Genomic DNA, 25395 nt, shown 5'->3' with positions numbered 1-25395 from the left:
ATTAACAGAGAGGCCCTCAGCCTGGTGTGGGAGGTGAAGAAGTTCTATCACTACCTGCACGGTCAGAAATTTACTCTACTTACTGATCATCAACCCCTTGTCTCCATTTTCAACCCTCAGAAGGGCGTACCGATAATGACAGCACAACGGCTACAGAGGTGGTCCCTTTTCCTAGGGGCACACCAATATGACATCGAGTACAAAGGAACTAAACAGCATAGGAATGCTGATGGATTGTCGCGCCTTCCGTTGCCAACTGTGGAAGAAGATCTTGCAGTGGATCCAGTGGAGATATTCCACTCGGCCATAGTCGAATGTCTCTCTGTGACGAATGCAAACATAGAAAAGGAAACACAAAATGACCTGACGCTCTCCTGGGTCTATGATTTAACGGTGAAGGGATGGCCAGCACATGGCGAGCCACTGCTGCCAGCATTCTCGCCGAGAAGAGAACAGCTGTCAGTGTGCAGAGGAACCTTGATGTGTGGATCCAGAGTAGTAATTCCACCCAAATTGAAGGGTAGAGTGCTCAATGAGCTTCATGAGGGTCATCTGGGAGGGGTAAAAATGAAGAACTTAGCCAGAGCGTTTGTGTGGTGGCCGGGAATCGATAGAGAAATCGAAGAGATGACCAAGAGCTGTGCAGGATGCCAGAAGGTCCAAAACGCCCCACCACAAGCCCCTCTACATCCATGGGAGTGGCCCTCATCTCCATGGCAAAGGGTGCACATTGATTTTGCTGGTCCATTTATGGACTCGATGTTTTTAATTGCGGTGGATGCACATTCAAAGTGGCCAGAGGTAATAAAAATGTCCTCAACCACCACAGAAAAAACTATCACAGTCTTACGAACCATATTCGCCAGGGCTGGGCTGCCTGAACAGATTTGCTCTGACAATGGACCACAGTTTGTGTCTGAAGAGTTCCGGAGGTTCTTAAAGAACAATGGTGTTAAGCATTACACATCCGCCCCATATCATCCAGCCACTAATGGATTGGCCGAGAGGTTTGTTCAAACATTCAAGAAGACTATCAAGGCAATGTGTAATGAAGATATACCCCTACAGCACAAGGTGGATAACTTCTTGTTTGCCTACCGGAATGCGACACATGCGGTTACCAACCAAACTCCAGCCATGATGTTCTTCAATCGAAGACTACGATGCCGCTTGGATTTGGTTAAGCCAAACATCAGAAGAGATGTGGAGAACAGGCAGTTTCAGAATATGAATGAAAGGCCGGCCAGGAGTTTTAAGATAGGTCAACCAGTTTTGGCCCGGGACTACCGCACAGAGAAATGGCAGCCAGGAACGATCTGTACACGGCAAGGACCTCTAATGTATACCGTGGACGTTGGAGAGAGCATTGTAAGATGCCATGCTGACCAGATTCTAGAGTCACTGGGAAACGTCAACTCCACACCACGATCTGATACACCTGGCGATGAAACCGAAGTACCAATTGCATCTACCGCAGAATCGGTGATATTGGAAGCAGACGAACCAAACAACGACATTGATCCCGACTCAACTTTGCCAGAAGAACCTGATACCCCAAAGAGGCATTATCCAGACAGAATCAGGACGCCTCCTCAAAGACTGAACTTATAATTGCTTAACTTCAACTAATGTGTCTAGCATCTGTAATTGTAAATATGTTATTTCATTGTTAATCGAATGTTATGTATTTTTGGTTAAAAGGGGAGGAATTGTAGTGTATGTACTTTACAGGAGGAACTATATTCTGCAGCCCCTGTATACTGCAGTACCAGTAGTGACCACCCCTGTATATAAGCCTGTGTAGTAACATTTGCATAGTAGTTCCAGGTTGCCTCCATTCAGTAAAGACCTGTTATAACCAACTCCTGCAGTCCGTGTCTCAATTATACACGGACATAATAACCACAACCTCAATATGCAATTTATTATGCAAATGAATTGATTAAAAAAATTCCATGAAAGCTATTATGGCAATTGGACCTCCACACAGGACTTTTATAACTTGTAAACTTTGGAAAGAGATGGTTGCAACCCATGTACTAATGCCACATGTATATCCGTCTTTAGATAGTCCTGGAAACTAAAAGTTGGGGGAGTCGACCCCTCCACTGCCTCTGATTTGTCACGCTACTTGTCTGACATCCAGTATTGAACAAGCAGAAATTTCCTCCAATTAAATATTGGGAAGACCAAAGCCATCGTCTTCGGTCCTGGTGCAAACTCCATTCTTTAGCCACTAACTCCATATCTCTCCCTGGCCACTGTCTGAGGCAGACTGTTCGCAAACTTGGAATTCTTTTTGACCAAGCTGCGCTTCCGACCCCACATTATCTCCATCACCAAGTCCGCCTATTTCCATCTCCATAACATTGCCCGCCTCCACCCCTGCCTCAGCTTATAAGCTGCTGAAACCCTCCTCCATGCCCGTCACCTCTAGACTCACCTATTCCAACGCTCTCCTGGCCAGCCTCCCACCTCGCACCCTCTGGTAACTTGAGCTCATCCAAAGCTCGGCTGCCCATACCCTAACTCACACCAAGTCCTGTTCACCCGTCACCCTAGTGCTCACTGACCCACATTGGCTCCCGGTCTGGCACCGCCTACATTAAAAAATTCTCATGCTGGTTGCGCACCCCCGATTTTAATCGCTCCACCATTAGCAGCCATGCTTTCAACTGCCTAGGCCTTAAGCTCTGGAATTCCCTCCCTAAACCTTGCCACCTCTCTCTCCTCCTTTAAGATGCTCTTTAGGACCTACCTTTTTGACCTGTCCTAATATCTCCATATGTGGGTCAGTGTCAAATTTTGTTTGATAATCGCTCCTGTGAAGTGCCTTCGGACCTTTAACTATGTTAAAAGTGCTACATAAAATGTAAGTTGTTGTTGAGTACTGTGTATTGTGTTTAGAATCTAAATTATGCTTCAAATGTCAGTGAGTTTTGTGCTTATTTAGGTGAAGATTTCACTACTGAGAGATGAGAAATGTTTCCATTTTTACACCCAAGTGTCACCACTCCCAGGTTAGTTATAGTAACAACTTGCATTTATATAGCACCTTTAATGTCCTAATGTGCTTTAGAGGAGCATAATCAGACAAAACTTGACACTGAGCCAAAGAAGGAGATGTTAGGAGGGGGTGACTAAAAGCTTGGTCAAAGAGGTAGGTCTTAAAGGAGTAGAGGTGGAGGCGTGATGCACTGCTTGGATGCAGCGTAAAAATAGATCTATTGTTAAAATGTGCTTTCACTCCATGTAAATGCACACCAACATTACAAAAATTCTATTTCTCCAATAGTTATCCTTTTGGGTTATTGGAGTGAAAATCAATTTCTGCCAAGTCATGGGCAGGTTTGTGCTGCTCATTCATGCTTCCTTCGAACTCTTGAGACAGCACTGATCTTATCCACAAACATCAGAGGGAGAAGACATTCATTCCAAGAGTCTGGGCTGGATTTAAATCTAAATCTTGGAGCAGGAAGGAAAGTATTCAAACTCAACTCTCTTGCTGACTATTGCCTTAATTCATTGGCTTTTGAGTAATGCAGTGGAATCGGGTTATACATAATGTAATAGGAGGTCCAAACACGTTCCTTATAGCTAGATCTGCTGCTATCCCTTGGACGTCTACAATGAAGGTAGTCATAAATAAACTGCAAGGTAATGAAAAATACCACTACATTTTACCTTTCATTAGATTCAAATATATGGGTTTTATTGTACTTGAAATAATTTTACACAATATGCTTCAGAGAAAATTAGGGAGATGGTTCATTTATTTAAAAAGTCATAATATAATGTTCCCCTAATCCAATTTGGACAATTGTTTTTCTTATTTAATTAACTGAAGCAGCAGTAAGAACCTTTTTCATTGGCCATGTGGAACTAATACCGCGCACAGAACTCTTTGTGCAATTGTGTAAGAAGGCAAGCACACTATTCTGGATTTCTCTAATTTGCAGAGACAGAAGTTCAAATAAGGAGAAAGTTAGAGAACGTACATTCTTTGGAAGATTTACATCTTAAATCCATTTGAATCTGAACTCTAGCACTATGCCTTAAAGAAACATTCCTACAAGAGCTGCAGTGTTTTGTGACACAAAGTTATTGAATGGCACTGCTTTCCAAAGTGCAAAACAAAGCTGTAGTTTTACTGTTTTGCAAGTCTGCTTAAATAATGTCAATTTATTTGCTTGTCTGGGACAGTAAAACATTATTCCACCAGCTGTCAACGACATGATCAAATTAAAGGATGCAAAATGTCGCACCTGCAAAAACACAGGCATTACAAATCCGGTAATGTACAAGCACTGCATCAGTGTACATGAAATGGTCACGGTCAAGCAATTGGCTCACTTTAAACACATACTGTACATGCAATTCCATTTCTCCATCCCTTCCTTTTTATTTCTGGCTGCATAATCTCAGTGCTGACTGTTTTAAGAATGCAATTGTGCCAGAAATTAGTGTTTTGCTTACAGCAACATCAGGCCAGCAATGTCTTTCAGTTATAAAAGGCTGAAAGAAAGACTTGCACTTATACAGCACCTTTCGCGACCCCAGAACGTCCCAAAGTGCTTTACAGCCAATTAAGTACTTCTGAAGTGTAGTCACTGTTGTAATGTATGAAACACAGCAGCCAATTTGCACACAGCAGGATCCCATAAACTGCGATGAGATAATGACCAGATAATCTGTTTTAGAGGCATTAGTTGAGAGATAAATATTGGGCAGGACACCGTAGGATCTTTTACATCCACCTGTGAGGACAGACAGGGCCTCGATTTAACATCTCACCCAAAAGACGGCACCTCAGAAAGCGGATCACTCCCTCAGTACTGCACTGTAGTGTCAGCTTGGATTAGAAGTTTAAGGCCTAGAAATTGGGACACCCGCTAGCGACAGATTCTTGAAAAAAAATGGTGGCCACGGCACCAACGTCCACCTCTGGCGTGGGACTCGGCGTCTGCCAAATCACTGCCATTAGCAGCGCTGGCCCTGGACATGCAAATATGGAGAGCGTGACGTCAGTCGGCATGCAACGCTGCCTTAACGCCACGCTCTGCGAACCTGGACCTTTGCGCTGAGTTTAGCGCTGGGTCCTAAGCTCACTCTGAAAAGCAAGCGTGCAGCAGACGGACAGAGATGCTGTCAGCATTTTTTAAAGGGACACACAAATTTTTCGGGTAAGTTTGCATTTAAGCTTTTGGACTGGATTTTTTATATTTTATTGAAGTAGTGGCTTGGTGCAATAGATGTTAAAAGTTTTTAAAGTGTACAGGGAGTGCTGCTGGATGCTTGCAAGGCCTCGTATGGTAAAACAAGGCCTCTGAGAAGACAGAAAATGCTACAAATACTCAGCAGATCAGACAGCATCTGCGGGAAGAGAACCAGAGTTCACGTCTCAGGTCGAGATGCTGCCTGACCTGCTGAGTATTTCCAGCATTTTATGCTCTTATTTAAGATTTACAGCATCTGCTCGCAGAGGGAAGAGGAAGATGCAGAAGAGAAGGAAGCAGAAGGAAGGATGCAACCCAGACAGCCCCTTTCCGGCCGGGATATCCGGGATGGAATCATCCACCTGCGGTACCAGTGACCACAACCCCAATTCCCCTTTTAACATTTGTCCCACACCTTACCTTCCCTTGGTTACTGACCATCACGGCATCCTCTTTGCCACAATGCTGAAATAAAAGCCACCACAAAGCAAACTTTCCAATCCAACTTTATTCATCAAGAAATCAACTCATCACCCTTATGCATTCCCTTAGTGACTGTCTTGGGTGTACCTTTGCCTATCCTACTGATGTCACCCAATGCTACCCCAGTGGCTGCAGCATGGCTGGTGGAAGGCTGCTGACTTTCAGTGGGGGTGACTGCAAATGGCCTTGCTGGTCGACCTTGAGAAGCCGGTGGCGTGAAATTGAGTGATGGTTTTTCTTCTTCTTCTGCAGTCTACTCTCCCTCTTCTTGGTCAACCACTGGTTGGGAGGCTGCATTTCTTGGGTGTGTGAAATGAGGAAGGCACAAGGTTAGAGTTGTGGTGAAGGGAGAGCAGGAAAGCAAGAGGTGCATGCGAGAAGGACGATAATGTATGAGGATACTAGCATCTTGTATCCTTTCAGCCCCACTGCTGGCCAAGGGCTCAACCATGCCCCTGCTAAGAATGGCCAGCACTGTCTCCTCCAAGGGGGTGAGGTGAAGCTATGAATGGGAGGTGTCCCTTGGATTTGGTACAGATTGTTGGTAGGTGAGTGATGGGGGTGGGGGGCGTGCATTGAGAAGTGTGTGAGGCTAGTGATGCAGTTGGTAGGAGACGGCTTTTGAAGATGCATTCACTGACCTTGACCAGTGGTCTGAGGTCATGAAACTTCTTTGCATTGGAGCCAGGTGGTGGGGGCGACCCTGCTGGCAGTGATGGCCTCAGTGATCTGGTTCCACATCCTTCTTTCTGGGGGGCCTCCTGGCCGCTGTGGGTAGAGGACCTCTCTTGCAGTGTTGACCCCCTGCTGGCCATACGAGTGCTGCGTACGAGATCCTGGGTGCCCTTCCTTGGTTTGCTGAGCCATTTGTGTTAGTGCCGAAGCACTTTTCACTTTTCTTTTGGTGTGGAAGAGCTGATGACTGCCATTGGGTAATTTTTTTTAATGTTTATTTCTTTTCAGAAGGCAGAGGACTAAAAACTGCCTATTTTTAAATGATTTTTTATTATTTTCATTTCAGAAGGCAATTCCCCTTTAAGGGACCACTCTTCTTTCTAAAATGACAGTCTTGCTTTAATAGAAGGCTGTCCTTCCGGCAAGGACGCTATGGCCACGCTACATTGGGCCTCCTGCTGAGACTACCGCCCGAAAACCAGCCTTGCACAGTGAGTTAATGCTGCACTAATATTAATTAGCAAGCAGCACCAATATACTGGTGCTGCCAGCGCTATTAATTTTGGCAGGTTTCCAGCGCTCTCGAAATTCTAGGCCTAAGTCTCTAGAGTGGGGCTTGAACCCACAACATGCTGACTCGGAGGCGAGAGTGCTACCAACTGAGCCATGGCTGACATCTTGTATTATATGGTGTTAGTCATGGATCTCAATGTTATTGCTCACTGTGAATCAGTTGTTCAATGCTACAGTAGAGGGGAGGATCTGGGGTGTGGGAGCACCTGGGCACAGGAGGAGGGAAAGCTAGACCATAGGTGTGCAATGTGGCAGCAGTATAAAAAAAAAGAAAGTTGGAACTTTGGAGCACTACAGGGGAACTAGGGTTGAAAGAGTTGGGCGCGAGGAGCATGGCTGAGATGAAAATAACTTAGGGGCACCAAAATTTTAAAAATGATGTACCTTTCATCCAAAATGAAAAGACTATAAATATTGTTATGGAAAAAATGTGGAACTCTGCTGGAAGGAATCAGAGGAGGATTTGGGGAGAGGAAACCTGTTCAATCGTGAGCCATTTTGTCAAATGGGGGGAGGGGGGAGGGAAAGAGGCAGAAGCATTCAGGGTACAGTGCATTGAGCATACATGAAAAGTACAAACGTGGCAGTTAGTGACAGAAATTATGTGCGTGTGTAGAAGTGGGAGAATGACCTATTGGAGCCAGAACAAAACATTGGAGGAGAGCAATGGGCGAATACACAAAACTGAGACCCCTATGAGAGTGGCTGGCCGGAAGAGGGAATAGGAGGCATAGCGGAGATGGTTTGAGGAATTTATAATAGGTTACTACGTTGGTAGGTTTAGTGATATCTTTGAGATTTTGATTTTTGAGATGTTTATAAAGTTATAGTTGTTGTGAGGGCATATAGTCATTATCTGAGGAAGCAACCTAGCCACAGAAAGAAGCCAAGGCCCCGAAGTCAATGCATTCAGTATTGAAGTTTTTTTTGATTGGCTCATGTCTCCCAGGAACCAATCAACCTTTTTTCTGCCCTATGGACATTTATCCAAGTCTTACATACATTAATCTAGTGGGAGGATAGAGGATTGGGAAAACTTTAAAAGACAGCAAAAAATAACAAAAAGATTGATTAAGAAAGGGAAGATAGATTATGAAAGTAAATTAGCAAAAAATATAAAAACAGATAGTAAGAGTTTTTATAGTTATATAAAAAGAAAAAAGGGTGGCTAAAGTAAATGTTGGTCCCTTAGAGGATGAGACCGGGAAATTAATGGTGGGAAATATGGAGATGGCAAAAACACTGAATGAATATTTTGTATCAGTCTTTACAGTAGAAGACACTAAGAATATCCCAACACTGGACAAACAGGGGGCTAAAGGGGGGGAGGAGCTAAACACGATCAAAATCACTACGGAAGTGGTACTCGGTAAAATAATGGGACTCAAGGCGGATAAATCACCTGGACCTGATGGCTTACATCCTAGGGTCTTGAGGGAAGTGGCAGTAGGGATTGTGGATGCATTGGTAATAATTTTCCAAAACTCCCTGGACTCGGCAAAGGTCCCGGCAGACTGGAAAACTGCTAATGTAACACCCTTATTTAAAAAGGGCAGTAGGCAGAAGGCTGGAAACTATAGACTGGTTAGCCTAACATCTGTGGTAGGTAAAATTTTGGAGTCCATTATTAAGGAGACAGTAACAGGACATTTGGATAATCATAATTTAATAGGACAAAGTCAGCATGGTTTTATGAAGGGGAAGTCATGTTTGACAAATTTGCTGGAGTTCTTTGAGGAAGTAACATATAGGGTGGATAAAGGGGAACCAGTGGACGTAGTGTATTTAGACTTCCAAAAGGCATTTGACAAGGTGCCACACAAAAGATTATTGCTTAAGATAAAAAATCACGGGATTGGGGGTAATATTCTGGCATGGATAGAGGATTGGCTATCACACAGAAGGCAGAGAGTTGGAATAAATGGTTCATTCTCAGAATGGCAATCAGTAACTAGTGGTGTTCCGCAGGGGTCGGTGCTGGGTCCCCAACTCTTTACAATCTATATTAACGATTTGGAGGAGGGGACCGAGTGTAACATATCAAAGTTTGCAGATGATACTAAGATGGGAGGGAAAGTAGTGAGTGAGGAGGACATAAAAAACCTGCAAGGGGACATAGACAGGCTAAGTAAGTGGGCAGAGATTTGGCAGATGGAATACAATACTGGAAAGTGTGAGGTTATGCACTTTGGCAGGAAAAATCGTAGAGCAAGCTATTATCTTAATGGCAAGAAACTGGAAAGTACTGAAGTACAAAGGGATCTGGGGGTCCTGGTGCACGAAACTCAAAAGGTTAGTATGCAGGTGCAGCAAGTGATTAAGAAGGCCAATGGAATGTTGGCTTTCATTGCTAGGGAGATAGAATATAAAAATAGGGAGGTATTGCTGCAGTTGTACAAGGTATTGGTGAGACCGCACCTGGAATACTGCGTACAGTTTTGGTGTCCATACTTAAGAAAAGACATACTTGCTCTCGAGTCAGTACAAAGAAAGTTCACTCGGTTAATCCCGGGGATGAGGGGATGGACATATGAGGAGAGGTTGAGTAGATTGGGACTCTACTCATTGGCGTTCAGAAGAATGAGAGGCGATCTTATTGAAACATATAAGATTGTGAAGGGGTTGGATCGGGTGGGTGCGGGGAAGATGTTCCCGATGATGGGTGAAACTAGAACTAGGGGGCATAGTCTTAGAATAAGGGGCTGCTCTTTCAAAACTGAGATGAGGAGGAACTACTTCACTCAGAGGGTGGTAGGTCCATGGAATATGCTGCCCCAAAAAGCTGTAGAAGCTACATCATTACATAAATTTAAAACAGAAATAGACAGTTTCCTAGAAGTAAAGGGAATTAAGGGTTACGGGGAGCGGGCAGGAATTTGGACATGAGTCTAGGTTCGGATCGGACATGGCCCTGTGGGTAGCGGAGCGGGCCCAGGGGCCGTGTAGCCTGATCCTGCTCCTATTTCGTGTGTCTAATTCTGTTAGATTCAGGAGATGGTTCTGTGATAGTAGATTGGCGGTTAGGATCAGATCAGCCATGATCTTATTAAATGGCGGAGCAGGCTCGAGGGGCCGATTGGCCTACTCCTGCTCCTATTTCTTATGTTCTTATACATAAGCAAAATACTGCTAATGCTGGAAATCTGAAATGAAAACATAAAATGCTGGAAATACTCAGCAGGTCAGGCAGCATCTGTGGAGAGAGAAACAAAGTTTTGGCCCGTATTTTCCGATCAGAGGCTTCCCGCGTTCGGAGGCCTCCGATCTGAGAAAAATCTACGGACTTACCCGAGGGCTCCCGAGGTGCATATACTTCCGTTCCTGGGCCACTCCAAACTTGAAATGCGCAGGGCCCACGTATCCCAGAGGCCCATGCAGTTTGCAAGCGTCCCTGGGATCACGTGGGCCATAGGGAGCCAATCAAAGAAGGGAATTTCCCTTCATACACTTGACAGATAGACCTGTCAAATATATGAATGGAGATCACCCCAAAAACATTTAAAAAACATTAAATACATTTTTTTCTAATCATATTTTTAAAATGAGTTGAAATTACAATAAATCAAATATTTTAAACAAAAATTTAATTTTTTGAAAAAAATAATTAAAGCTTTTTACGGGGCTAAAAATAAACTTACCTTTTTTAAAGTATTTTTAAATGATAATTGAGTGAAAAAACATTTTTGTTTACTTTTTTCAACTTTTATACTGGTAAAAGAAGGCTTTACGCTTGCTTTTACCAGGTGTAAGATTTCTAAGCGTTTTCTGCAGGCGGAGGTTCTCCAGAAAGCGGAACTATCCGCCCGCAGAGGACCTTCTCTAGGGTAGGCGACTGATCGGTCAAGAGCATTCTTGACAGATCGGAAATGCTGGTTTTCAGCACATGCGCTTGGCATGCCTGAAACCAGCATTTCCAATGTCGCTACAGACGTGTACACAGCGCGTACCCACCCGTAGGGATCGGAATAAACGGCCCAATGTAAACGTTAACTCTGTTTCTCGCTCCACAGATGCTGCCTGACCTGCTGAGTTTTTCCAACATTTTATGTTTTCATTTCTAACATACATTTGTTGTCCTATGTATGCAACTGGCACAAGACTGCAGTGGTAATTTCATTAATTTGCACTCTGTCACAGAGCTCTACCCGCTAGGGGAATACAAACATGGAGGTCATCAGACCGTCAGGATTTTCTGGCTATTAGAAACTATATTATATATACACACACACACACACACACACACACACACTCTCTTTTGGTTCTGTACCAGGTCACACCAGCAACTTCTCAGCTTAAATAAAATCAGCAAAAAACCACCATTCGCAACAATTTAGTGACTGAATAGAACATGCCCCTTAAGTTAATGTGATAGCAGTGGATGTTTTTAACACCAACATTTAAAATTAAACTCATTTTGGAATCTATTAAAAGAATAAAATAATTTTGAAGCAGTAAAATAATAACAGCATGTCCCAATACTGGACACGCACATGCATGCACACATTCAACTGGCAGTGGCTGGGTTACAGAACTGATGTGAGCGGGCTTGTTAATACTTAAATCGCTACACAATTACTGCTTGGCAACAAAAATAAAGTTAGGTTAAGAAAGTATCCAAATCAGATTTAACTTAGCAATTTGGGCAAGAGGTTGTTTAAAGGTCACATTATGTCTGACTTTTTAAAATGTATAATGTTAAATTTCATTAATTTTTTAAAAAAACATGGTGTACTCCATAGCTGGTTATTTTGGTAATTCAGCCTGCTTAAATCAGGAATAATGAAAGAATATCAGTGAAGATTATGGAAAATGTATGCAGCATCTTCGTTTGAATTATCATTTTTAGACCAGATGTTAATTACTTTTAAATTCTTTGTTGATAGCTGCTTGTTATAGTCAATAGAGAGAGAAAAGTTTAATGGATGGCAGCAGCACAACGCAGTGAGGCTCTCTTATCATCGGACTACATTTTTTCAAACCAAAATTTGTGGTGTTAAGTAGGCTTACAAAAGGAAGTGGCGAGGAGGAAAAAACTCAACTGTACCATGGCATAAAAGGAACAGGATTCCAGAACCACTGCACAAACATTAAGTAAATTAAGCAAAGGCAATGAAAGAGAGAAAGAAGTCCAATAAAGAAGAAAAGTGAAAGATAGATGCATAACAGGGTGAGGAAAGAAAAACACCATCATTCCCTTTCAAGAGATGTTGGCGTGTGGAAATTGTTCGGGAGAGGCCACATGTTATTTTTCTCCAAGAAAGCCAGCCATCAATGAGTGGAATTATTACACAAATTAAATACAGACAGAATAAGATGCGACACCTGGAGTCGACTACAGCATTTATCTCACAACCAACTACAGACATATACTGAGCAGAATGAAGAAAGTTACAGAACAATGTCACAATCAGCAGGAGAAACGATGACCAAATTATCCTTATTTTCATGAGTTATCTAAACAAATATTCTAAAATCAATCAAAATGAGCTTGACAGATCTGGCTCCCGACTGAAAGAAAATCTATTAAACACCATCTCCATAAGGTCAAAATACTTTAATGGCATGATACCAGAATGGTTTGAGAAAACTTGCTGGCAATGGTTATTAAAAAGTCATCCAAATATCATAAAATGATCTAAATTCATACAGACATCATACGTTGTATACTGAAATGTACAATTTTCCATACGGATTAGATCCACAGAGCCCAGGATTAGCTGTTTTTATGATTACAAAGGTCGTGCTCATATACGCCATACACAAATGGGGACAAGTTTATATAAATATACTTTTAAAGTACTGAAAACTTAACAGTAAATTCGGCCCCAGCTGGAGTATTGTGTCCAATTCTGGGCACCACACTTTAGGAAGGACGTGAAGTCTTTGGAGAGGGATTTAAAAAAAATGTATTTATGGGATGTGGGTGTCGCTGGCAAGTCCAGCATTTATTGCCCATCCCTAGTTGCCCTTGAGAAGGTGGTGGTGAGCTGCCTTCTTGAACCGCTGCAGTCAGTGAGGTGAAGGTGCTGTTAGGGTGGGAGTTCCAGGATTTTGACCCAGTGACGATGAAGGATCGGCAATATACTTCTAAGTCAGGATGGTGTGTGACTTGGAAGGGAACTTGGAGGTGGTGGTGTTCCCATGCGCCTGCTGCCCTTGTCCTTCTAGGTGGTAGAGGTCACGGGTTTCGGTGGTGCTGCCGAAGAAACCTTGGTGAGTTGCTGCAGTGCATCTTGTTGATGGTACACACTGTAAACATGGTACACACTGTAAACTCCATCGCCTTGCCAGCGATGCCCACATCCCAGGAATGATTTTTAAAAATGTAGGTAAGCTAGAATGTGGGTGATGGGCAAGTGGGACTTGGTGCACGATAGGATACGAGCAGCAGAGTTTTGGATGAGCTAAAGTTTATGGAGGATGGAAGATAGGAGGCCAAGAAAGAGGGTGTTAGAATAATTGAGTCTGGAGATGACAAAGGCATAGATGAGGGTTTCAGTGGGAGATGGGTTGAGGTAAGGCCAGAGACAAGTGATGTTACAGAGGTAGAAGTAGATGGTCTTTATGGTGGAGGTATAGGGTGGGAAGCTCAGCTAATGGTCAAAATAATGCTGAGATTGCGACCAGTCTGGCTCAACCTCAGAGTGGCTGGGGAGGGTACTGAGCTTGGGGCAAGAGCAGAAGACAATGGCTTTGATCTTCCCAATGTTTAGCTGGAGGAAATTACCATTCATGCAAGATTGGATGTGGACAAGCAATCTTGACAGCAAAGGGATAGTGGAGCGGTCGAGCGAAGTGGTGGAGAGGTAGAGCTAGCTGGGTCATCAATACCTATGTTGTGACCTCATGTCTCCTAATGATGTCGCCATGGGCAGCATGAGGATGATAAAGACAAGATGGATCCTTGAAGGACTCTGGAGGTGACAGTGCGGAATGGGACGAGAAGCCACTGCTAGAGTGCGGAATGGGACGAGAAGCCACTGCTAGAGTGCGGAATGGGACGAGAAGCCACTGCTAGAGTGCGGAATGGGACGAGAAGCCACTGCTAGAGTGCGGAATGGGACGAGAAGCCACTGCTAGAGTGCGGAATGGGACGAGAAGCCACTGCTAGAGTGCGGAATGGGACGAGAAGCCACTGCTAGAGTGCGGAATGGGGCGAGAAGCCACTGCTAGAGTGCGGAATGGGACGAGAAGCCACTGCTAGAGTGCGGGATGGGACGAGAAGCCACTGCTAGAGTGCGGGATGGGGCGAGAAGCCACTGCTAGAGTGCGGGATGGGGCGAGAAGCCACTGCTAGAGTGCGGAATGGGGCGAGAAGCCACTGCTAGAGTGCGGAATGGGACGAGAAGCCACTGCTAGAGTGCGGGATGGGGCGAGAAGCCACTGCTAGAGCTACACTAGAGTTAATAATGGAACCAAGCAAGTACAGTGCTACCAAGCTGGATAACAGAAGAGAGTTGTTGGAAGAGGATAATAAGATCTGCTATGTTGAATGTTGAAGGTTACAGAAAGATTGAGTAGGGTGAGGACTGAGGAGGGATAATGCACCAGGATTACACAGTCAAAGAAATGCCATTTGTAACTTTGGTTAGAGCTGTTTTGGTGCTGTGGGAAGAGCAGAAGGATTCAAACAGAGTGTTGCTGGAGGGATGTTGGAGGTGGGGTGATAGTAAGCAAAGACAGATGGTTCAAGGGTGATTTCTTTGGAGGAGGGGATTTATGATACCAGTTTTGAAAGGGAAGGGAATTATTTATAACGTCAGCTAGCATATGTGCTAGTTAGGGAAGTTGGGTGTTCCATAGTTTAGTCGGAATGGGATCAAGGGAGTAAGAAGTGGGTCCTGTGGATGAGTTGGAGAGGGTTGAGGTGGGGAAGAGATGGGGGAGAAACTAAAGAGAGACAGGGTTTCAGGATTAGAGCGGGAGAAGGGCTGGGGTTTGTTTGGCTTTCTAAGTAAGGGGAAGGAGAGAAGCAGTGGAGTTAGATGAATAGATGGTCACTATCCAAAAAAATATGTAACAGCTTAGGATGGGCACACTTCAGTGCTGCTTCTGCGTCAAGAAGGCATCACAGTCAATGTGGTGCTGGTGGAGTGAAGGAATTTTTTTTGGGGGGGAAATATACAGATTGGTTAAAAATGTTTCATCCCCTTCTATGTAATTTACTGTTTTAAAAAATAAACAACACAATCTGTACATTGCTAGATTTTACACTCGTTTGGTGATGCTCAAAATCAAAATTTTAATGCCCAATAACTTGTAGTGAATAAGGTTATCAATTAGATTTTTTTTTTACTTTTTCCCCTTACTCGTAATGACATCCCTGTCTCATCCATCAGCCACGGCCAAGATTGCAAGTGGCGCCTAGATCTTCGCTCTCTGCCAATCCCACTCGCCACTCGGAGGCACTCTGCGGCAGCCTGGGGAAGTGCCAGTGCTCTACGGAGAATGTCTCCACAACAATGGAGACCAGGAGCTCTTCATATACAAAATCGTGGATATAGAACTCTCCTAGCTGTACATGTTCAAGCTCTATTGAGTGGCACCATAACATAATAAATACTCTTCATGGAGTTTTAATTTAACACTGTCTTTCAGGCCAATGGTTATCTTAGACACATTATAGAACAATGTTTTAAAGCTATAATAAATGGTAATAGATTTCTAATAATTTAGAACAAAAGCTGTAGCTTAAGGGCAAAGAATGTATTTGCTTAGAAGGGGAAAAAAATGCACAATACTGCAAGTATTTAGCTATTTGGCATGTGTCCATGTGGCATTTCACTTGGATATGGTTAATGTGGAATTCTAGAGCCAAACAGATGTGGGTTTGGAAAATGGAAAAGTGACAAAAGGTTCAAAAGGTAGGTCATGAGAATTTAACCTACATTCACTGCCGATCACACTATTTATTTGTGGTGTATCGAGTATAGGGCCTTACAGATACACAAGGCAATCTCTTCAGGATTGTCAAATTCCTCTGGCAGGTGTGGCATAGCAACAAGGCGTCTGGTGCCAGTGCACAAAATAGTTTTGTAGTTTTCATGATCATTTGACAAGTTTTGGGGGGAAAAAAGCATTTTCCTCTCCCTTTATCAATTTCAGCTTGGATGAAGATCCCCTGTGAAGCTGCTTTCAGAGTCCTGCTGCTTTTTCCCCCTCTCCCAGCTCATCTTCCATGTCAGCTGCTAATCACATGCTACGCCGATATATCTTTGCAGCTCCCAGTTATTTGAACATATTAATTATGGGGGTATAAAGTGCTCCAAATAAATTACATGCTGAGCTGCTGACTAAGAGCAAATCGCATGGGGCAGGGGGAAATTAGCCATTTAGCAAGGAATATTTAAGTAAAAAAAAAATAAAGGAACTATTTTGTGTGCTTTGGAGTTTTTAAATAAGTACAATTGATGAAGAAAGCATTTCCTTGGCTTGCAACTTTGACATGACATCCGCTAACCCGCAAACACGCTTCAGCATACAAGCTGCTGTTGCTTGCATATGCTATACAATGTGCCCATTGATAAATCCCCTGCTTTGACTAACATTATGCTTGAATGTGTAAAGCATCTGTACTGAACCCTGGCCAAAGCAGGCCTTGCTTTCTTTACTGAGTTGGTCATCACCCGAACTAGATTCAAAGGATTCATAAATTGAATTCCCTGGAGCACTGTCACAATCTGCAGCTTCAGTAGCATATTAAAGGGACATGAACTTACTACAATTTTAGCGGTTATACAGGGGAAGTACTGGCTTTGAGAATTGGCACCACTTCCATTTCTTAAACACTTTTAATTAAAAAAATGTTTAGATATTGCCTTCACTCATAAAATGGGGAAGAAAGAAGGGGATTTCTAAGAAACAATGAAATCGACTACCCTGTTAAAAATGTGATTATACTCCACATGAACTTAGGAGAGCGACATAAATTTCCATTAGACCGCAGAACAACATCTCTGCAGTGGGTGCTGTAAAGCAAGCATGTCCAAACTGTGGCTCCCAAGTCCTGCCAATCTGTCCCTTGAAGCCCAAGTAGCTGAGTCCTATTTATGCTTATTATTTGCTGCGTTTAACCTGCTTAAATTTTGTGGCCCTGAAGGTTTAGAAAGGGCCCTTTTTCAAGTGTTTCTGGAACAAAATACCAGAGATAACAGTTAACCCTTTGACAAAAGCTGTAATTAAACATAAATGAGATTGAAGTTTGTATACAACTGAACAACAGTATAAAAACTATGTAAAAAAGAGGCTTCTAGATATTTCAGTTGGTAAATTCATGGCATGGTACTCTACCACAATGGTGAGGAAGGTCCAAGGTTCTATCTCTGATCTGCGTTTAGCTAGCTGATCTCAGTTGGAGTTGTGATGGGCCATTACTTGAGTGACCTTTATCAGAAGTGTATTTTTTAAAAAGAGGATAGAATCATTTTCAGCTGTGATAATCTGTCAAATAGCCCACCAACTGGGCCATTACTTGAGTGACCTTTATCAGAAGTGTATTTTTTAAAAAGAGGATAGAATCATTTTCAGCTGTGATAATCTGTCAAATAGCCCACCAACTGTCACTATCAAAGTTCATTTATGAAGACTAGCCACCTGGTGATGTATGAAAGGGCTACATTCCAGTTTGCACTTTCAGACCATGAGGGAAGAAATGGGGATGGAAACACCCCTCGAGTGGTATATGGTCACTATTGATCTATACATGCTTGTCTAAATAAGGGATGATGATCAGATCCTCCGAGTCAGCGCTTCCCCTTGACAACATCATCCACAGGCACCTTGTCCTCCTCTTTAAATTTGTGCAAGGCCTTGCCCTTCCCTATCCTCAACCTCCTCCAGTTCTACCTTTCCACCACTACTTTCGATCACTACACTGCCTCTATGCTGTCAGACTGCTCATCAGCCATCCAGACTTGGAGCAGCCACAAATTTCGGGGAAGAATGAAGCCATAGCCTTCAGCCCCAGCCTCAGTACCCTTGCTACCGACTCCATCCCCTTCCCCAATCACTGTCGCATGCTGAACCAGATCGTCCGCAACCTCAATGTTCTATTTGACCCCGAGCTGAGCTTCCATCACAAAGATCACCTACTTCTACTTTTATAACATCACCTACCCCTCCTTCAGCAAAACCCTCATTGATGCCTCCATCATCCCCGGAATTGATTAGTTCAATGCACTCCTGTCTGACATCCTATCTTCCGCCATCCATAAACTTCAGCTCATTCAAAAACTCTGCTGCCCTTATCTTTTCCCACCCACTTCTCCATCACCTAGGCTTGGCTGACCTACACTGGCTCCCAGTCCAATGACTCAAATTAAAAATTTTTTATCCTCATCTTTAAAACACTCCAATAACATCGCACCTCCCTATATCTAATCTCCTCCAGTTCTACAAATCTCACCCCCGACTCCCCAATCTCGCTGTTCCTCTGACTCTAGCGCCTTACACATCTCCCTTCCTTTGTCTCACCATTTGCAACTGTGCCTGTGCCCCACACTCTGGAATTCCCTCCCTAAAACTCCGCCTGCCCCTTTAATACCCTAGTTAAAAACCAACTTCTTTGGCCAAGCTTTACTATCTCCTTTTTTGGCCTGGCATCCATTTTTTTCTTATGCCCCTCTGAAACACCTTGGGTTGTTTCTCTGCATTAAAGCTGCTATATAAATGTAAGTTGTTGTTGCCTGAACTAAACGGAGTCCTAATGCAACATCAATAGTGGTCTTATTTGATGGTGCTTTTTGATGCACATGAAGAAATTGGGTTGAGTGGAACCACGGGAAACAATTCAGCTCGGGCCTTTATCCTCATACCTGAACAAAACAATAGTTACTTTATAAGTCGACCAGGATTTTCTTCTGACGTCCTAACGATCCATCACATCATTGCCACCAGTGTTTTATTACAGGATGATGGGCAGAGACAGATCCTTGGAAACAGATTCCCCTGTCAAACCATTCGTATGACTATTCCATCTGCCTGCTGATGTGTCACTAAGGATAAAGTTACACTGCAATCTAAGCAAACTAAGATTTGTGCAAGATGACCTCCTGGAGGTGGTTTCACATATCATTTGTTTGTGAACACTGTAGTTTTCTGAGTAATACTGTCACTTTTGTGTTGGTGCACACCCAGAACCATTTTGCATTGATGTAAAAGTAGTAATGTAACTCCACCCTTAGTCTTGTGCGCATGTGGGCTTTAAGGTTGGTGAAAGTTGTCTCCATACCTATGTTCATCTGAGGTGGTGACCATGGATGTTTTAGCTCTTCTTTTCCCTCAGATTGGTTAATAAGTCTACTGATGAAGGGTATAAATTCAAAATGCTAACCTCTCTTTTCTCTCTTTACAGATACTGGCTGACCTGCTGTGTATTTCCAGCATTTTATGTTTATATTTCAGAGTAATAATATAATAATCATATTTTGCACTTTTCATATTATTCCTTTTGGAGCTTTTTCTATTTTGGGGGGGTTGGGGAGGAATGAAAGAGGCTGGTGGGTGGCAACAGAAGTCCTTGTTAGTGAAAAAAATAACCATCACACCAACGTTACACAACTCTTCACTTCAGTGTAGTTTCTTGGGTTTTAAATATTCCAGCATGTCAACCAATATCTGGCAGTGACAGTTTATGGTGAAGTAGCATTTTGTGCATATCTTTTTAAAAATGTTTTAAAAATCATGGTAGGGGCATGTGATTATTGGTTAAAACTTAAATACAAGCTATAATAACAATGTTAATCAAGCACAATTCTATAACGTTCACCAATTCTACTCGTCAATATTCAGCAGTACAAATTTACAAAGAACTTCCTTTGGCGAGCTTACAGAAAACACATGTACAGTACTTTGAAAGCTGCAAAGGACTTACTGTAGTCCAAGAATTAAAAGCTGTGGAGAAATATTGAACAGGAATCATATGGGAGGTTCTTCTATTCTATGAATGAACAAAGACTGGGTAATATACAAGTTACAAGTTTGTGAATGGATTATGAAAAGATTGGTTCCAAGTGCCACATAGTCTGTATCAAAACTATTAATCAAGTGTACTTGGTCTATACTGTGGGAATGGTTCGCGTCAGTATCATTCAGCATAAAAAAAACACATTTTACGTAAATAAAACAGCACAAGACAAAACTGCTGTTTACTCCATGTAAATTTTAACATATTGGAACTCTTTGCTTCTCCCAAACAACGTTCCCGCTTATTTTTTTTTCCAGGGCACAGCCCATTCAGTTTCACGCATGTGCAAAACTTTACATTGAAAATGTTGGTCCCAGGCTGCACAGGCCCAGCAGAGAGGTGTGCGGCCGTGCACCTTATAGGGAACATTGGTCCCAAACCTATTCTTTCTTACAAAACCAATGTATTCGCTATATCATATTTTTTTTAAAAGGTCCAAATAGAACACAATGGCTAACATTCAGAGACACCACAGCACACTGTACTACAAGTGGTTTTACTTGGCCATGAAAATGGCCAAAATCAACAGTAATTCTGTAAAACGACAACAATCAAATGTTCTAATTAGCCCTGAAAATTTCCATTGCACTTTTTATCCCAAATATTTAAGAGTCTTGGATTTCAGGCATGTTGCACAAAATCTAATGACATCACCCATACAGTAAAGCAGCAACTTTATCTGCTGGCAGTACATAACTAACCTTTTAAACTTTACAATCCAATTTTTGGCTAGCAGCGTTGAGAATGGAAACTGACCTAGGGCTATATTCTAAAAGACATCTGCAATCGCTTTTCTCAACATAATTACTAATTTCAAGGCTGAAACTGTAAAACACATCAGCAACAATCATTCGATCGTAATTCATTATTTCAGTTTGTAACAAAGATCACCTGTGCAGCAACTATTCTGAAAACCACTTGTTTAATTTTACAATCCTAATAAAAAATCTCCTTTTGTGATGCAATGCTTTCAACAACAGTGATTCAACAGTGGGACTCAAAAAATATCCTTAATCAGCTGTGGCTCAGTAATAGCGCACTTTGTCTGAGTCAGAAGGTTGTGGGCTCAAGTCCCACTCCAGAGACTTGAGCACAAAAACTGGACTGACACTCTAGGGCAGTGCTGAGGGAATGCTGCACTGTCGGAAGTGCTGCCTTTCTGATGAGATGTTAAACCGAGGCCCAGTTTTCCCTTTCATTTCAAAGAAGAGCAGGGAAGTTCCTCCTGGCTAACACTTAGCCCTCAACCAACATCACTAAAACAGATTATCTGGTCATTATCACACTGCTGTTTGTGGGAGCTTGCTGTGCACAAATTGGCTGCTGTGTCAGAGTCAAAACGGGACAGAAGGAGGCCATTCGGCCATCGAGTCCATGCCGGCTCTCTGTGGAGCAATCCAGTCAGTCCCATTCCCCCGCTCTATCCCCGTAGCCCTGCAAGTTTATTTCCCTCAAGTACCTATACAGTCTCCCCTTGAAATCATCGAGTGTCTCCACTTCCGTCGGCAGTGAATTCCAGGTCAAAACCACTCGCTGCGTAAAAAAGTTTTTCCTCACATCCCCCCTGTATCTCTTGCCCAAAACCTTAAATCTCTGTCTCCTAATCCTTGTACCATCAACTAGTGGAAACAGCCTTTCCCTGTCTAGCCTATCCAAACTCGTCATAATCTTGTACACCTCTATCAAATCACCCCTCAACCTCCTTTGCTCTAATGAAAACAAATCCAGCTTCTCCAACCTGTCCTTATAGCCAAGATCCCCCATCCCCGGAATCATTCTGATAAATCTCCTCTGCACCCTCTCAAGGGCCTTCACATCCTTCCTAAAGTGTGGTGACCAGAACTGGACACAATACTCCAGTTGTGGCCTAACCAGCACTTTATAGAGGTTCAGCATAACTTCTCTACTATTGTATTCAATGGGGGCAAAATTTGGTTGGTTAGTGCCTCCCGTTAGTGCCTCCGGGGGGCACTAGGAACTTAGCGCCGGAGCGCGGCGATTTTAGCGCCGCTCGCGAAATTGACCAGTCATTTTGCGGCGGCGCTAAACACTACTGCCATGATCTCCTGCGCCTGCAGATCATGACGTCAGTTGAGTGTGTAATGCCCTGGTAGCGTCCTGGACTGGATATTGAGTCACGCCCCCTGTCTTAGCACCTGCCGCTAGGAACGACAGGTAGAGGGGAACGTTTTCAAGTCGGGAAGGGGCTGGGGGAGCGCTATTTAAAGGCAGGCACTTCCTGCCTTTTCTTGTTGGCAAAATTTTTGGTTTTAACGCTGTCCTAAGGAGTTTTGGCTCTCAGCACCACTTTTGAGGTTCCTAAACACCTAGCTCTTTGCCTGGGCCTATCCATTAGTGCTTCCAACACAATTGCTTTAGAGGTCTCTCCAGGCCGAGATTCAAGGCTGCAATGAGCAGGGTATGGCTGGCCCCTCCTCTAAGAACTGGATGGCGCCAGTGTGTCTGGCTTCCATGGTCATCGGCATCGCCTGAGCTTCGGTAGCGTTCGGAGGTAGCGCCTCGCTCCCTGACGTTTGCATCTTAAGAGAGGTGTGTAGCACCTGATTTAGTGCTCAAATCACCTCCAGGGATGACAGAGGCAAATTTTGCAGTTGGAGGCGATAATTAGCGCAGGGCGCTAAACTTTGCACCCAGCCAATATTAGCGCCCCAAAATGGGCAATACCCAATTTTTCCCCCAATACCTCTATTTATGAAGCCCGAGATCCCATATGTTTTGCTAACCACTCTCAATATGTCCCGCCACCTTCTGGGGCCTATGCACATTAACTCCCAGGTCCCTCTACACTCTTTAAAACTGTGCCAATAAGTGTATATTGCCTCTCCCTGTTCCTTCTGCTAAAATGCATCACCTCATACTTCTCTGTATTAAATTCCATCTGCCACTTGTCTGCCCATTCTGCTAGCCTTTCTATGTCCTGTTGCAGTCGATTGGTATCATCATCACTATTTGCCACCCCCCCAAGTTTGCTGTCTTCAGCAAATTTAGAAATTCTACTCTGTATTCCCATATCCAGGTCATTTATATATATCAAAAAAAGCAGTGGCCCCAGCACTGGTCCTTGGGGAACACCACTGTCTACCATCCTCCAGTCTGAAAAACAGCCATTTACCACATCTTGCTGTTTTCTGTCCTTAAGCCACTTCCTTATCCAAGCTGTCACTGACACACCTATTCCATGAGCCTCAATTTTGTTAGCTAGCCTTCTATGTGGTACTTTGTCAAACACCTTCCAAAAATCCATGTAGACAACATCCATTGCATTCCCTTCATCAATCCTCTCTGTTACTTCATCAAAAAATTCAAGTAGATTAGTCAAACACAATCTGCCTTTTACAAACCCATGTTGGCTCTCCTTAATTAGCTTAAACCGCTCCAAATGCCGGTTAATTTTTTCCTAGATTATTGTTTCTAAAACTTTACCCACCACTGATGTTAAACTGACCGGCCTGTAGTTACTAGGATTGTCCTTACACCCTTTCTTGAACAATGGTGTCACATTTGCCACTTTCCAATCCTCAGGCACCTCCCCCGCATCTAGGGAAGATTGGAAAATTATGGCAAGCCCTTCCACTATCTCCTCCCCCAATTCCCTTAGCAACCTGGGATGCAAGCCATTTGGACCAGGTGACTTGTCCATTCTAAGCATACCCAGCCTTTCTAGTACATCCTGTCTACCAATTTTCACCCCTTCCACCTTTTCCACTTCTACCGATATTTTGTCAGCATCCACCTCCTTAGTAAACACCGATACAAAGTACTGAGTATTCTAGCCTTGCCCTGCACCGCTAAGCATATATCACCTTCTTTGTCTCTAATAGGCCCCACCCCGCCTCTCACTACCCGCTTACTGTTTACATGCTAGATGATGATTTTTGGGCTCCCTTTCATGTTAACCACCATTCTACTCTCATATTCTCTCTTTGCCAATCTTATTTTCATCTTCACATCCCCTCTCAACTTATTGTATTTGGTCTGGTTTTCCCTTGAAGAATTCACCTGACATGCATCGTACACCCTCTTTTGTTGTTTCATCATCTTCTCTATCTCCCTCGTCATCCAAGGAGCCCTTGCTTTGGTTCCCTTACCCTTCCCTTTTGTTGGAATGTACCTAGCCTGTACTTGGAACATCTCCTCCTTAAAGATCACCCATTGTTCCATTACAGTTTTACCTGTCAGTCTTTGGTTCCATTTTACCCTGGCTAGATCCTTTCACATCCAATTGAAGTTAGCCCTATTCCAGTTTAGAAGTTTCACTCCAGATTGTACCTTGCTCTTCTCCATTGCTAATATAAATCTTATGATACGATGATCACTCGTACCCAAGTGTTCTCCCACAGACACTTGGTCAACCTGGCCCACCTCATTCATCTGAACACATTTCAGAAATTCCTCCCCTATCTTTCCCTTTACCCTAGCATTATCCCAATTGATATTTGGGTAATTAAAATCACCCAATATCACCACCCTATAGCTCTTGCATATCTCTGCGATTTCCCTGCAGATTTGCTTCTCTATCTCCCTCTCATTATTTGGAGGCCTATAGAATACCTCCAATAGCGTGATCATACCCTTTTTGCTCCTTAACTCTAACCAAATGGATTCTATCCTTGTCCCCTCAAGAACATCCTCCCTTTCCAACACTACAATGTCTTCTTTAATCAGCACTGCCACCCCACCTCCTTTTTTCCTTCCCTATCTTTTCTGAACACCTTGTATCCTTCAATATTAAGTGCCCAGTCCTCACTGTTTTTAAGCCACATTTCCGTTATTGTCACAACATCATATTGCCACACGGCTAATTGTGCTTGTAGCTCCCCAACCTTATTCACCACAATTTGTGCATTTACGTACATGCATTCTAAACCCATTTTTGAATTTTTCATAGTCTTTCTTAGTCTGCTCCCATCTAATATGGTACTACTGCCGCCTCTAGTACTATCCAACACAATCACTCTTTTATGCACCTTATTCCTCTTTTCTAATCCTATATGCTGGACCCATCTCCCTGCCAAGCTAGCTTAAACCCTGAGTTTCCTACTTTACAACAGTGACTGCACTTCAAAACTACTTCATTGGCTGTAAAGCAGTTTGGGACATCCTGAGGTCATGAAAGACGCTATATAAGTAAAAGTCTTTTTTTGTTACAAATGCATTTCAGATTTTAATTGTCAAAAACACAAACACTTCTGAAAAATGTTAGCAGTTATTCCGGAGAGGCTTTTCTCTATCACACGGCTAGTGGAAAAAGAAAATCGCCCTTTCTCTGAAGTCTGAACAAATATTATAATATACTAGTCGCTCTTCAGTCAGGATGCAAACAGGGAGTCAAGACTAAGGGCACTATTTAAGTCAACCATGGCTGGAGGATGGGATAATAATTGGACTTAGGGCGAGTGAGGGGATTGGAGACTGTTGGGATTGTGAGGGTAGACAGGAGGGAAGGGGAGATGCAGGACAATG

Source organism: Somniosus microcephalus, chromosome 12 (assembly GCF_052327205.1).
Source record: "Somniosus microcephalus isolate GS21.2 chromosome 12, FLI_Smic_1.0, whole genome shotgun sequence".
In the NCBI taxonomy this organism is placed as follows: domain Eukaryota; kingdom Metazoa; phylum Chordata; class Chondrichthyes; order Squaliformes; family Somniosidae; genus Somniosus; species Somniosus microcephalus.
Note: the sequence above shows the minus strand (reverse complement) of the source record.